Raw genomic sequence first — 15,357 nt, forward strand, 5'->3', positions numbered from 1 at the left:
GTACAACTAGTATTTTCAGTAAGTCCCTTCCAAATGCAAGCTTAAGGGCACAATCCTGTGATCCCTACAATAGGCCATGGCTGCCTCATGGATGTGAAAGCTGCCAAGGGAGGAGTCACCAAAGGAGGTTTGAGGTCTACAGGATCCAAAGCCATCCCTTTTTCTTGGCAAGGAAAGGAAAACACACCAACCCTATATTGGGTGTATTTGTTTTTCCTTCTGTCCCCCACACTGTTGGGATACTGCCAGGGAGACGGAGGCATCAGGCAGGCCCCCAGTCGTCTCTGGACGATCACCGGTCTCCCGTGGAACAGCATCAGTCAATTAGCAACACGAGCTACAGAGACATTCCAAGACCCGTGCACATCCTTTCAGCAGAGTCTCCACAACAAAAGGATGCACACAGGAGAGCATATTTACAGCTTTATTCAACGTAGTTCAGAACAAAGGAAAAACATGACTGCTTGCCTCCGTGTCCAGGAAAACAGCCAGAACAAAAGCTATATACAAAACGGAAGTTCCCAGCGAGAAGCTGGAAGTAAACAAGTATGTGACACACAACAGCCTGTTCCCTTTTTAAGGTGGAATGGAACTATATCCTAACATCCTCCCCCTTTCCGTGTAACCTGTAGTACCTGTGGTTCAACCCAATTGCAACCTCTGTACATAAACCTTAAGTTGTTCTCTGTTAACAACCTTAGACAACAGATCAGCAGGAATTTCATTTCCTGGCATGTAGGACACCTGAATGATTCCTTTCTGAATACACAAGAGAGTGCATGATGTAACTTAATCTGCAAGTATTTGGTTCTTTGCTTGCAACTCTCTGAGTTCAGCAAAGCCAAACAGGATCTATTGTCTTGATACACCTGTATAGGACATTTTACAGAAACTCTGATGTCCTGAAACAGTTGCATCAACCATTCACAATCCATGAGTGAAAATGACAGGGCATTGAGTTCTGCTTCACAGGAACTTAGGCTTACTGTCGTCTGCTTTTCGCACAGCCAGTCAAAGAGACAATGGTTGTACGTGTAGCATACTCCAGAACTGCTTGTACCATCCATGGTGTCACTTCCAAAACTAGCATCTGCAAAGATTTCAAGATCTCCCATCTTTTGACTGGTGAACCTCAGCCTGTAATGCAAAGTCCCCTTCAAATAGCGGGCTATGCACTTCAGAGCTTTCCAGTCCTGAACAGTAGGATTGTTGGCATGTCTGCTAAACAGGTTAGTGCTTACAGCTGTGTCAGGTCTTGAACATCTAGCAATGAAATTCAGCTTGCCTAGAATGCATCTGTACAGTGTGGTGTCAGAAAATGCTTCAGCAGTACTATCTACCTGGTAACCTGTCACCATCGGTGTGTCTGCTGGGTTTGCATCAACCAAATTCAGCCTGGTTAATACATCAGCAATTTTCTGTGTCTGGTGTACCAGAAAATTACCTGCTTGGTCCTTCTCCACCTGCAGAGGAAGATAGTTGGATACCTTACCAAGATCCTTCATGTCAAAGTGCTCCTTCAGCTGAGCTAGGGTGCTTTGGTACAAAGCCTGATTCTTCCAAAACAGAAGATCATCAACAAAACATAAACGATACAGTTTGTTTTGCCCCTCCTCCTTGACAAACACACATGGCTCAGCTTTGCCTTTGTGAAAACCTAGGGAAAGCAATGTCTCAGTGAGTTTTGTGTTCCAACACCTGGCCCTCTGCTTGAGACCATATAGGGATTTCTGTAGTTTACAGACCATTCCCTTCTGTATCTGCACTCCATCAGGTGGAAGCATATACAGTTCCTCCCCCAAAACCCTGTACAAAAAAGCTGTGTTCACATCATGATGAGAAACGTGCAGTTTCTCCTCTGCAGCAATCTTGAGCATTAGCCTAATGCTCTCATACTTGACGGTGGGTGAGTAGGTCTCGTGGTAATCCTGTCCTGGTATCTGTGAAAAACTTCTAGCAACCCATATGGCTTTGTGCCTGACAGCCTTGCCAGTCTGGTCTGTCTTGGCCTTGAAGGCCCATTTGCTGCCAACCAGTCTCATTCCTGGGACTACTGGCACCAGCTCCCAGGTTTGGTTCCTATCCAAGGAATCGACTTCAGCCTTCATGGCATTAAGCCATGGTTCAGCATCTTTAGAGGTTAACTAAAGATGAATTTTAACAGGGAGAAATGTAAAGTATTGCACTTGGGCAAAAAAAATGAGAGGCACAAATACAAGATGGGTGACACCTGGCTTGAGAGCAGTACATGTGAAAAGGATCTAGGAGTCTTGGTTGACCACAAACTTGACATGAGCCAACAGTGTGACGCGGCAGCTAAAAAAACCAATGCAATTCTGGGCTGCATCAATAGGAGCATAGCATCTAGATCAAGGGAAGTAATAGTGCCACTGTATTCTGCTCTGGTCAGACCTCACCTGGAGTACTGTGTCCAGTTCTGGGCACCACAATTCAAGAAGGACACTGACAAACTGGAACGTGTCCAGAGGAGGGCAACCAAAATGGTCAAAGGCCTGGAAACAATGCCTTATGAGGAACGGCTAAGGGAGCTGGGCAAGTTTAGCCTGGAGAAGAGGAGGTTAAGGGGTGATATAATAGCCATGTTCAAATATATAAAAGGATGTCACATAGAGGAGGGAGAAAGGTTGTTTTCTGCTGCTCCAGACAAGCGTACACGGAGCAATGGATCCAAACTACAAGAAAGAAGATTCCACCTAAACATTAGGAAGACCTTCCTGACAGTAAGAGCTGTTTGACAGTGGAATTTGCTGCCAAGGAGTGTGGTGGAGTCTCCTACTTTGGAGGTTTTTAAGCAGAGGCTTGACAACCATATGTCAGGAGTGCTCTGATGGTGTTTCCTGCTTGGCAGGGGGTTGGACTCGATGGCCCTTGTGGTCTCTTCCAACTCTATGATTCTATGATTCTATGATTCTATTCTAACTTCTGAACCTCTTTCAAGCTTGAAGGTTCCCACACCTTCTCTGAGCTACTAAGAACAGCAGTTGCTGTCTTAGCAAACTCATCAGCAAATCTCTTTGGAGGTTTGCCTTTTGTGGCCCTTTCAGATCTGTGTACTCCTTCTTAGGAGAAAAGTGGCCAATGGTGAACAGTGGTTCTTCCAGTTCAGTGTCAGACGCATCAGATGGTCTGTGTGCTGGTCCCGGGGGGGGGGGGTTACCGTGCAGCGTGGTCTGAGTCCGGTCCTGGGTCGAGGGTCTGGAGGCTGTCCGACAAGGGCGAAGCAGGGTCCAAGGCAAGGAGCCGGGCGTGGTCAGGAACTCCAGAAGAGCAGGTCAGGGTGCTGGCAGGAACAGGTTTCCAATGATGTTGCTCCTGGGACTGGGCTGACTGGCATTTATCTCCTCTGAGGCCTAGGGCGGTCCCGGCCCACAGGTGACTCGCCTCCCCTGGCCTTAAGGCGAACACTCCTCCTGAGAGCATTTAGTTCCCTCTGCCTCTCTGCCCTGAGCCTCTGCAGGTCAGGAGAGACTGGAGGGTTACTGGACCCAGGAGCAGCTTCACCTTCCCCTGACAGGGCTGGGAGAGGCACACGTGCAGGCAGTGGGTCCTCGATCACCTCTGGAGCCAGAGCGGATTCAGCTGGTGTCTGCTCCTGAGGATCCAGCACAGGTGAGGGCCCTTCAGATTCAAGCCCCTGCCCTGGCTCAGCCGGCCCTCGAGGCAGGGACTCCTCTGCAGGCTGGGATTCCTCCGGTTCAGCCCCTGAATCAGATTCCTAGGCCATCACACCATCCCCCCTCGCAGCCCCCCCCAACCGAGGGTCCAGACCCGGCTTGCTGGGGTACGCCGCATGGAAATCACGGAGGCAGGCAGGCGTGTAGACGTTGGCCGCTGGTTCCCAGGAACGGTCCTCAGGCCCATACCCCTTCCAGTCTATGAGATATTGGAGCTTTCCCCTGTGGTATCGTGAGTCCAGAATGCGCTCCACCTCATATTCGGGCTCCCCCTGAACCAAAACTGGTTGCGGTCGGGGACGGTTCGGGTGGAACTCGTCGGGGGGGGGGGCACCGAACTCAGTAGGGACCTGTGGAATACTTCAGGGTTGAGGGTAACCGGAGACAGAATGCCACCGGCGAGACCTGGTCCACTATAGGAAACGGGCCGGTGAAGTGGGCGTCCAGCTTCTGCGAAGGCCAAGAGGGGTGGAGGTGGCGAGAGGAGAGCCATACCAGGTCACTGACGTGGAGGTCTGGCCCCACCTGGCGGTGGCGGTCGGCCTGGGCCTTGTATGCCTCCTTGGCCTGGCACAGTTGCTCCATCAATAGTTGTTGTTGATACTGGAGCTCCTGAAGCCACTCTGTCACCGCAGGGGCCATGGATGCCGGCAGCACATCCGGGAACAATTTGGGATCTTCTTCCTTTCAAAATATGTTTAGGCTGCCTTTTGGGTACACCTAAATATTAAAGGCAGCTCACAAAAATATAAACATAATTAAAACAAAATACAAGGTGAGGAAAACGCTTAGGTTTTCTACTCAAAAGTACATTGCATTGTGTTCAAAGGGATTTATTCAACTGCCAGCTTAAGGATAGTAAACAAGGAACAAGGCTCCCTCATCAGGCCACAACTACTGAGAAGAGCATCTCTACATTTCTTCTTGTATGAGCCTTATAAGCTTATACCAAGTGAGACCAGTGGTTCATCTAGTCTAGCATTATGTAGTCTGATGGATACAAAACCTCCAGCATCTCAGCCCTTCCTGCATGGACAGCTTGTGCTCTACCACTAAGCTGAAGGCCCTTCACAAGCACTGGAAGAAAGTGATCTTCTAAAGACAGTGCATTTTGGAGTACACAGGGCTGAGAAGTTTCTCATTAGTTGATTCAGTTTAAAGGAAACATAATAATGTTTTAGAAAATAGTAGTAGTAGTATTTTATTAGCTAAATGCTAATTGTAGATGGAGAAGCGGCATTGGCATAGGTACCAAATTCTTGCTATTTTGTGTGAGATCTTGTGCGCTCCATAAGATCTCAAACGATTTTGGCTAGCGGAGGAGGTGGCAGGGCTCCCATAGGGGCTGCTACCTTCAGGGCTTCTGCCACCTGAGGGAGCTGCCTCAGCCTGCCTAATCAGACTGCTGCAATCAGGGCCAATCAGACTGCTGCATTTTGAATCCTGTTATGTACTAAGTTGAATAGGATCCAAAATGCAGCAGTCTGGTCCTAGAACAATAGGATTCAGAATGCAGCAGTCTGATTGGTCCTAGAACAATGCAGCAGTATGATTGGTCGGCAGGAGCCACCCAATCCAGCTCCAGATAGAAGTGAATCCACAACCTGATTGGTCTACAGGAGAATTCCGGAATTAGCCAATCACGTGCAGCTCATTGTGTAAAAAATGTATATAAAGCAGATAATTTGAGGGGACTTTCATTCCCTTCTCACCACTACGAGCTGAATAAAGAGCATGAAATCAACTCTCGACTCTGAGTATATTTGAGATCCTATTGTTCTAGGACCAATCAGACTGCTGCATTTTGGATCCTATTCAACTCAGTACATAACACCCCTCCCCTCTAAGTTCCAGGCCTGCCCGGGAGGTCGCATTCATAGTCCTCAAGGTACGCCGGCGGCCTACATGTGCATTGCAGCCTGGGGTGTTCCCTGGTCCAGGGTTCAGGTTCTGGCTCGTGTTCAAAGGATGCTGGCTGTGATGGGGCCGTTTGGTCTGGCGCAACCGGCTCACTCAGTCGTGGTTCTGGTTCCGCTGTCCTTTCGGCCTCACGGGTCCTCTCTGTATTTACTGATTCTGCCTCTCCTGCTGGCCCCTCCTGTTCTACGGGCCTCACTGCCCCACTGTTCCCTTGGGACTCCTCTGACCTGTCCTTCTCCTGGTTTTCTCCCAGGAATTGTCGCTGTATCTGGTCGCAGTGGCGGCGCCAGCATTGCCCCCCATCTGTTAGCATCTCGTACGACACGGGGCCAGTGACCCTGGTGACTGTGGCGGGTACCCATGCTGGGCCTGCCCCAAAATTCTTTGCGTACTCTGGGTCCTGGGCCACGAAGGTCCAGGGGTTCCTTCCTTCCCCCAACACTACCTCATCCTGAGCTCTATTGGGGTGAAGGTGGTCCAATCTGATTGCAAGGCGCCAACCCATAAGTAGTTCATCGGGGCTCTGGCCAGTCATTGAGCTGGGGGTGCTGTGCTAGAAGGAATGTGGCAAGGCAGTTGTGATGGCCTGGGAATCCGATTCAGAGGCTGAACCGGAGGAATCCCAGCCTGCACAGGAGTCCCCGTCTCCAGGGCCGGCAGTGCTGGGGCAGGGCCTTGATTCTGAAGTGCCTGCACCTGTGCCGGATCCTCAGGAGCAGGCACCAGGTGAATCCACTCTGGCTCCGGAGGCGATTGAGGACGCATTGCCTACAGGTGTGCCTCTCCCAGCCCTGTCAGGGGAAAGTGAGTCTCCCCCTGGGTCCAGTAACCCACCGGCCTCTCCTGAGGTGCAGAGGCTCAGGGCAGAGAGGCAGAGGGAACTGGTTTCTCCCAGGAGGAGTGCTCGCCTTAAGGCCAGGAGAGGTGGGTCACCTGGGGGCCGGGACCGCCCCTGGCCTCAGAGAAGATAAAGGCCAGTCAGCCCGGTCCCAGGTTGCAGGAGCAACGTCATTGAAGAGCTGTTTCGGCCAGCATGCAGTCCTGTTCCCCCAGAGTTCCTGTCCTTGCCTGGCTCCTTGCTGTGGACCCCGCTTCGCCCGTGGAGGACTGTCTGCCAACCCTCGACTCAGGTCCTGGACCTCGCCCCACGGTAACCTCCCCCCTGGACCAGCACAGCAGTACTCCCAACCCCCTTGCGTCATACGGCGGAGGGTGTCCTTGGTGGTCCGCACCATACGTTCTGCTTGGCCATTGGTGGCAGGGTGGAATGGCGCCGAGCGGATGTGGTGGATGGCGTTGTGCGCTGTGAAGGTTTGGAATTCTCCTGACGTAAATGTGGTCCCGTTGTCTGAGACGAGAGTGTCAGGGAGCCCGTGGGTTGCAAACAGCCTGCGTAGTACCCGGATGACTGAGGACGTGGAAGTGGACGGTACCAGTGTGACTTCCAGCCATTTGGTGTAGGAGTCCACCACTATGAATAATGTTTTCCCCTGAAAGGGGCCAGCGAAGTCCACATGCAGGCGTGACCATGGTGCTCGGGCGGACTCCCAGGACTGGACTGGGGCCCTTGAGGGATCTGGGTGGGATTCTTGGCAGGCCTGGCAGTGTTTGACCCAGGCCTCTATCTCTCCGTCGATCCCCGGCAAGGGCCTTCATTCTCACTACCCCTGGGTGTGTCTTGTGTAGGGCTGTGAGGACCCTTTTGCGGAGGGGCTAGGGAACAACGACCCTGCTTCCCCATAACAGGCACCCCTTGTGGACCAACAGTTCATGTTTGCGGGTTGTGTAGCCGGCGAATTCTGGCCCGGGGCTGCTGCTGGGCCAATCCCTCCACACCCAGTCCAGGACCTGGGAGATGACCCTATATTTCTTGGAATGATGTGTAACTTCTTGTGCCTGAATGGGGCGGTCGGGAAGCAGCTCCAGGCTCATAACCTCTTGCGCGGGTGCTGGGTCGGAGCCAGTTTCTGGTAGTGGTAGCCTGCTGAGGGCGTCCACGTGGCCCATCGCCTTCCCAGGGCGGTGAATCAGTGCATACTGGTAGCTGGCAAGGAAAATTGACCACCTGAAGACGTGAGGAGACAGCACTTGGGGGGTCTGCTTTTCGGGGGCAAACAAGCCAAGCAACGGCTTGTGGTCAGTCACCACGGTGAAGGGCCACCCGTACAAGAAATCATGGAATTTCTTTACTCCCTTCACGATTTCCAGACCCTCCTTGTCGATTTGCGAATAGTTCCGCTCGGTTGCGTTGAGTGGGAAAAGTATGTCACCGGTACCTCTCTTCCATCCGGGAGTTGGTGTCCCAGGACAGTGCCGATGCCATAGGGCGAGGCGTCGCATGCTAGCACCACCAGCAGCCTCTCGTCAAAGTGTGCCAAGACCGAGTTTGAGACAAGCAAGTCCTTGACTGCCTGGAATGTGGCCTCCTGGCACTGGCCCCACACCCAAGGGGCCCGCTTGTCCAGGAGTCTGTGTAGGGGCTCGGCTATCGCCGCCTTGTGAGGAAGGAAGGAATGGTATAAGTTCAATAGTCCCAAGAAGGCCTGAAGTTCAGTCTTGCTCTTGGGCGCTGGGGCATCACAAATGGCCTGTACCTTGTCCCCCGTCGGGTGGACCCCTTCTGCATCCACCATAAATCCCAGAAAGTCCATCTGAGGTACTCCTAGTAGACATTTTTCCTGCTTCACCTTGATACCCACCGTCTGGAAACGGTGCAGAACGGTGTGGAGGCAGTCCTCAAACTCCTCTGGTGTGGGCCCAGCAATCAACACATCATCAAAGAAGGGGGTGACACCAGGAATCCCTTTAAGGAGAGAGTCCATTAGATTCTGGAATATGCCTGGTGCCACACTAACACTGAATTGTAGCTGCTTTACCCTGAACGCTCCTCTGTGCATCACAATCGTCTGTGCCTCTGCTGTGGCCTCATCTACCGGCAGCTGTTGATATGCTTGGGCCAAGTCCAGCTTGCCAATTTTTTTTGATCCAGGCAGGGTGGCAAGGACATGGCTGACCACTGGCACTGGGTATGCGTGGGCCGTGAGGGCCTTGTTTATGGTACATTTGTAATCTGCGCAGATGTGGACCGAACCATTAGACTTGACGGGTGTGACGATCGGGGTTTCCCAGGGGGCATTAGGCACAGGTTTCAGCACTCCTTGCTCCACGAGCCGGTCCAATTCCTCGTCTATACGGGGTTTCAGGGCAAACGGGACCCGGCGGGCCTTGAGCCTGACAGGTTGTACTGCGGGGTCAAGCTGTAGAGCAACAGGGGGCCCCATATATTGTCCCAATTTCCCATTGAAACCCCCCCAGAAATTCCTTGCATATGGTGTCCACATCCACTTGTAAGCTAGTGTGGTTCACCCCGATGACGGCTAGCCCCAGTGGTCCAAACCATGCCAATCCCAGTAAGCTAATGTAGGGGCCCTTGACCACAAGCAAGTCCAGTTGCCGCGTCCGCCCTTGATATTGCACCCTGAAGGTCCCCACCCCCATTGTGGGGACCTTACGTTTCTGGAAGTCCCGGAGGGTGAATGGGGCCGGCCTGAGTTTGGGACCCCCACTAGGACAGTTTCCTTAAGGTCCTTGCCGAGATTATGGATAGAGTTGAACCCGTGTCCAGCTCCATGCGGCACGGGGCCCCCTCTATCTGTACGTCTACATAAATTTTCTCTACGTTGGGGTGGGGCAACTGGTATACCTGGAAGTCCGTGAGCTCCGTCGAGTTGCCTTGGTGCGTTGGGCCCCGGGACCTGGGGCTCTTGGATTGGTTATTGGATGCCTGGCGTCGGGTGGGCCGAGCCCGAAACACCCGGGGGATGTGTCCCGATTTTCTGTACTGCCTGCATTCTGTGTTGCAGAAACGGCAGGTCCTCCTCTCATGACTCTCCCGCAGCTTGCGCAGTTCCCCCCTTCTTGTCGAGGCAGCTGTGGTCTGTGAGCTGCTTGAGTGCGCCGCTGTACTTGGTGCACCTCCTCCCTGTCAGATCCTGAGTCGTCGGTGAGGTCTTCGTGGTGGACCCTTGGTTGGGACGGCAAGCTCGGCCGTGCCTCTTGCGTCAACCTCTCGGCAGCTTCTGTTGCCAGGGCCTCCTCCAGAGCGACCTGGAATGTTAGGTCCTTCTTAGCGTAGAGGCGTCGTTGCAGCTTCTCATCCTTCAGGCCCCCGACGAGGTGGTCACGAAGCATGTTCTCCAGCTCTGAGAAGTTGCAGAACCAGGCGGCTTGGCGGAGAGAGGTCACAAACCCAGTTATGGTTTCCCCAGGGGCTTGCCGCTTTGCGTAGAAGGCATTTCGACGAGCCACCACTGAGGGCTGCGGCGAGAAGTGCCCCTTCAGCTGTTCCATTATTGTTTTGTATGGAACAGTAGCGACGTCTTCAGGCGCAAGAAGAGCCCGGGCAATTTCAAACGTCTCCTCTCCGCAGACGCTGAAGAATATCGCCCTCTTCTTGGCATCTTCTTCGTCGGTGACCCCTTTGGCTTCTAGGAGGAAGGTGAAATGGGAGGCATACGCTTCCCAGTTTCCGGATGCGGGGTTGAACGGCGAGAAGCTGCTGTTGGTTGCCATTCTGAGTTCCTTGGGTCCCGGAGCTGAAGCCTGGATACACGGTGCGAGGCAGCGGTGCGGCAGGTGGCAGTGCTGTGGTGCTGTGTGGTGGTCAGCTCAGCGGGATCCCACCTTCGTCACCAGTGAAATATACTCAGAGTCGAGAGTGGATTTCATGCTCTTTATTCAGCTCATAGTGGTGAGGAGGAATGAAAGTCCCCTCAAAATATCTGCTTTATATACATTATTTACACAATGGGCTGCGCGTGATTGGCTAATTCCGGAATTCTCCTGTAGGCCAATCAGGTTGTTAATTCACTTCCATCTGGAGCCGGATTGGGTGGCTCCTGCAGACCAGTCATACTGCTGCATTGTTCTAGGACCAATCAGACTGCTGCATTTTGGATCCTATTCAACTCAGTACATAACAGGCATCCTTGAGGTATTGCAGTCCTGAGCCATTTAAGGCTTTATAGGTCAAAATTCCAGATAATCCCACTCAGCAGTTTCATGTAGATGTTAAACAGCCTAGGGCAGTGTTTCCCAAACGTTTTTGGGCAACGGCACACCTGTTAGCCGGAAAAAAATCTCGCGGCACACCACCATTAAAGCCCCGCCCCGTGACGTCAGCGCGCAGCGTCACGCCGGGAGGGACGCACAAAAGCGAAAGTTTTTTCCCTCCCCCTTGCCGGGGTGGGAGGAGGCAGCAGAGCGAGGGCAGCTGAGGCGGCGGCGGCGATAGCGGGCGGAGGAGGGGGCGGCGGCGGGAGTTGCTGCTGCTGTTGTTGCTGCTGCTGCCCGGACATGCCGGCCTCCTCCTCCTCCGCTGTCTCGCGCTCCTCCCTTTTGCGCGCGCTGCCCCGCCGCTCGGCACCACCACCGCGGAGCCGCCCCCGGCTCGACGCGGATCCTCGCCGCCGCCGCCGCCTCTCACCGCCCGACTCGCCCGCCTTCCTCCCACGGCACACCAGCTGGTGTCTCACGGCACACTAGTGTGCCGCGGAACACCGGTTGGGAAACACTGGCCTAGGGGATAAAATTGAACCCAGAGGAAGCCCACATTGAAGGCTCCACAGTAGTTAGTTAGATTTCCTGAATCCAGGGAGGGGTTTTCATGGAATAGTTTTACCACTGCTTCCTTCAAGCAGACAGGAACCACCCCCTCTCATAAAGAGGCATTCATCACCTCCCTGGCCCAGCCTGCTGTCCCCCCCCCCCCGCTAGCTTTGAACATCCAAGTGGTCGTCCTGGCTGATCAAACTGGATCTTTGACCCAGGTGAAACAAAGTCTAGTTTCACCCCTGTATACCATGGCTGACAGAAGAATCCTGCTCATTTTCAGAAAAGCGCACTGGCAGATCACCAAAAGAAACAGCCAAGATGCGTTCCCCACCCCCACCCCAGCCAGAGTGAAGGCATCTTGCAGTGAAGTTTTATCCCTCCCCCCTTATCTACAGCTGAGCTTGTGGTTCTCATCCTGACCTTATGGATGTTTTTGCTAAACTGCAGAAGGGAGAAAGAAAGGGGATTTTTGTTTCCCTTGGAGCTTTGCAGATCTCTTGGTATAACACTCTCTGTAATTAGTTTCATTCTGTTTTTGCTGCAAATTGCAATGAGGCAGAAGCAAGATGGGAACTTCTCTCCTGTTTCATGTTGTGACGGTCAGGCTTGAGCTGGATATTTTTAATAATGATGGTGGATTTGCTTTCCTTCCTTTGATTTTTAAAAAAATTCTATGACCTTCCCTGAGCTCTTCAAAGTGTAAATGTTCTGTAAAATATGAATCTAACATTCTCCTGTCTGAATGTTCCTTTTTTTGTTATTTGTCTTTAATACTTTCATACCAATGGTATGTATGCTTACACACACACACACACACACACACCTACATTCATTAAGGGGGCACAACAATTCTTTTTGGCATCATGGTATCACAGCACAGCACTCATATGTACAGCCATTTAAAAGCAAAACCCACCAACAACTTAATTTTAAGAATGTTTTTAAACATGACAGAGAGGGGAAGCTGGAGCATGGGCTAAACTAGGATTGCTATACATCCAGGTTTTCCCAGACATGCCTTCTTTTTTGGGAGTCAGCATGCCCATCTGGGCAGATTTTTGCATTTTAAATGATGTGTCTGGGCTTGGGGTATGTATGTATGTATGTATGTATTTTTATTACTACCACTATTGCTGCTGCTGCTTAATTTATTAGTGGTATTTTTATGTGTACACTATACGTTGTGCTTGAAATTTGTTTTTGTTTTGCATGTAAAAGGAGAGGTAGTAGAATGGGAACAGTTTTTGCGACGACAGAACATCTCAAGTTGTGTCTGCAGCTTATATCACTTGAATGTCCTTCCCAACCGCAGATTAAGCGTGTTAAAGTGATGCCCCAATGCCGATAGCGGGTTTTTGTGATGATGAAAAACATGCATTGCAGGCTAAACTTTCAAAACTGCACATAGAATAAGGTTGTATTTTAGCATCTAATGTTAAAAAAAGGTAAAGGACCTGCGCGGTTCTATTAACTGATGATACTGCAGTACATTTCTGTACTGATAAATGTATTTCCAATTCAGCAATTTGAACGGATGTGCTCCCAGTCTGCTCCATGGAGAACCTCAAGGTCCATAAATAGCAACACCCTAGAGGTCCCGGGCCCTAAGGAGGTTAGATTAGCCTCAACCAGAGCCAGGGCCTTCTCAACACTGGCTCCAGCCTGGTGGAACGCTCTGTCCCATGAGACCAGGGCCCTGCAGGATCTGATTTCTTTCCGCAGGGCCTGTAAGGCAGAGGTGTTCTGCCTGGCCTTTGGCTTGGAGCCAGTTTGATTCCCTCCCCTCTCTTTTTTTCTTTTTCCTTTCTCCTCCTGTGATGAGGCTCCATTTTAATATTTTAATGTTTCAGTATTTTAATTGTTGTATTTTAATTTTGTTTTTAAGTTGTATTCATTCAACTTGTTTTTATTATTGCTTGTTAGCCGACCTGAGCCCGGCCTTGGCTTGGGAGGGCGGGGTATAAATAAAAATTATTATTATTATGATTATTATTATTATTATTACTTATATCTTCTTTTTTTAGAAAATCAAAACTCAGATTCACTGGGAGGTTTATTTTTACAGCTTCTACTGACTCCCAGTACATTGCCAGATGTATATACAGAGTCAAATGATCATAAGAGTTGGAAGGGGTCTTCAAAACAGTCTAGTCCCACCTGTGCTGCATGCAGAAAATCCAGAGCTATAACATCACACCCACACACCAGCCTCTGCTTGAAGCCCTTGAGTGAGAAAGGACAGGGGGGCAGTCAAGTGTGTGAGCCTAATTAGGCCCGACGGGAGTCTTAAATTTGACTTCATAATGTCACTTCGTTTTTTGGGTTTTCCCCCCGTGCGCTGCTCTGGTTCATCAGAAGCGGCTTAGTCAAGCAGGCCACATGACCCAGAAGCTGTCTGCAGCAAACGCCGGCTCCCTCGGCTTGAAAATGATATGAGCGCCGCAACCCCAGAGTCATCCGCGACTGGACCTAACGGCCAGGGGTACCTTTACCTTTACCTTTAATGTCACTTCAGGTGAAAGACAGATAAAGGTGCAGCCTTCACTTTGAAGTGTGTTTCCAGACAGTTTCAAAAGAAACCACTTGGAAACTCACTTCAAAGGCATCATCAGCTGATATAATTATGATGTCAGGTGACTGATATGGGAGGGAAGAGAGATTCTTTTTCTCTAGTAGCAGAGTTAGCATAATGGCAATTGCTCCAAGCAAATTAAAACTTGCTTAGATTCACATCTGCCCTCATCCAGATGTTTCTCATAAAAATACCTAGGCTAGAATAAATCACAGACACTTAGCTTTGCAAATAAGTTAAGATTTTACTCACAGTTTTAGGAGTTACAGCAAACAAGTCTCCTCCTGCTGGCAGTAAAATAAATAAGAAAAAAGTTTTTCAACATAATTTGGTTTCCTTACAAAAAGGACCATGTAATTTTTTGGTTAGCAAAGATGCAGACTGTAAATATCTCATTTTAGAGAGATTTTCCATTCACTTGGTTTTTCCATATGGTGGAAACAACTTCAGCATGTTCCAGGATGCAGCAAAGGGGTGAGCCAAGGCTTCTGGGGGCCTGTTAAACTCCACCCACTTGAGCTAAGATCTCAGGTTAACCCTTTCACGCACACAAGTTTGAGTCAGTAATTGTATATCACAACAACTGACAAGTGGGTGGCCCCAGGCCCGTGCAGAAATTGTCTGAGGCCCAGGGTAGGAGTCAAGGGTTGGCTGAGAAGCACAGAGTGTTCTCCCAGCCAGCTTTACTCTCTGAGGCTGGGGCAAATGTGTCTGGCTGCCCCACTCTTTGCATGGGTTTTGGGGGCCCTGTCCCCCTGTCAAGCATGGTTTGCAGGGCTTGTGGAGAAAGGAGCTTGGGCCACTGGGCTGAAAGGGTCCCCCAACCCTGCTCTAGATGTTTGCCTGCATTGCTGAACTGCTCTTTCTGCCAATACGTTTCTCTTAATGTTCCACGGAGATCTACTCCTGTTAATTAAACCTATTAGATCTCATCCTGCCCTCTGAGGTACGTGAGAACAAGTGTTCTCTATTTAAATAGTAACAGTGATGTGGGCCTCGCTTGTTGAGAAGTCAGTGTTGATTTCCCTGCTTTTCTTAGCAGCTCATGTAAAACTGATGACCTTGCAATTCTATGTGAATAGAAAGAAAAACTTTTCATTTTTACTCAGCTTGAGACACCAGTTTTGTTCTTGTGTTGAAATTTTGAAAACATGCAAACATCAAGGCCAATAAAAACGTTTGTGGAACTCCTTAGGAAGAACCAAGTTTGTAATTCATGCAAAAGTACCCTGACTATCCATTTGGAGAGTAGCTTAAAGCTAAAAGCATGAGTGGAAGGGGGTGAGGATAAAGACATCACAAAGGTTTTGCAGGCAATGGGAAAATTTACTGTTGTGTTTATGTCGTTGGGCTAGTTACCAGAAACACAAGAGCCAAAGCCATTTCTACTAACCCCTTAGCAACAGCCATTGCTTTAAAAAAACCACAAACTGATCACAAGAGGTAAACAGAAAGTGACTTCATCAAGCGAGGGGAAAAACTGATGATCAAGATGCATGTTTTCTGACTACTAAGGCCAAGTATAAATCACACAGTAAAAAGTCTACTTTGTATTTT

The sequence above is a fragment of the Podarcis liolepis genome (genome assembly GCF_965112155.1).
Source record: "Podarcis liolepis genome assembly, chromosome: 11".
Taxonomy (NCBI): domain Eukaryota; kingdom Metazoa; phylum Chordata; class Lepidosauria; order Squamata; family Lacertidae; genus Podarcis; species Podarcis liolepis.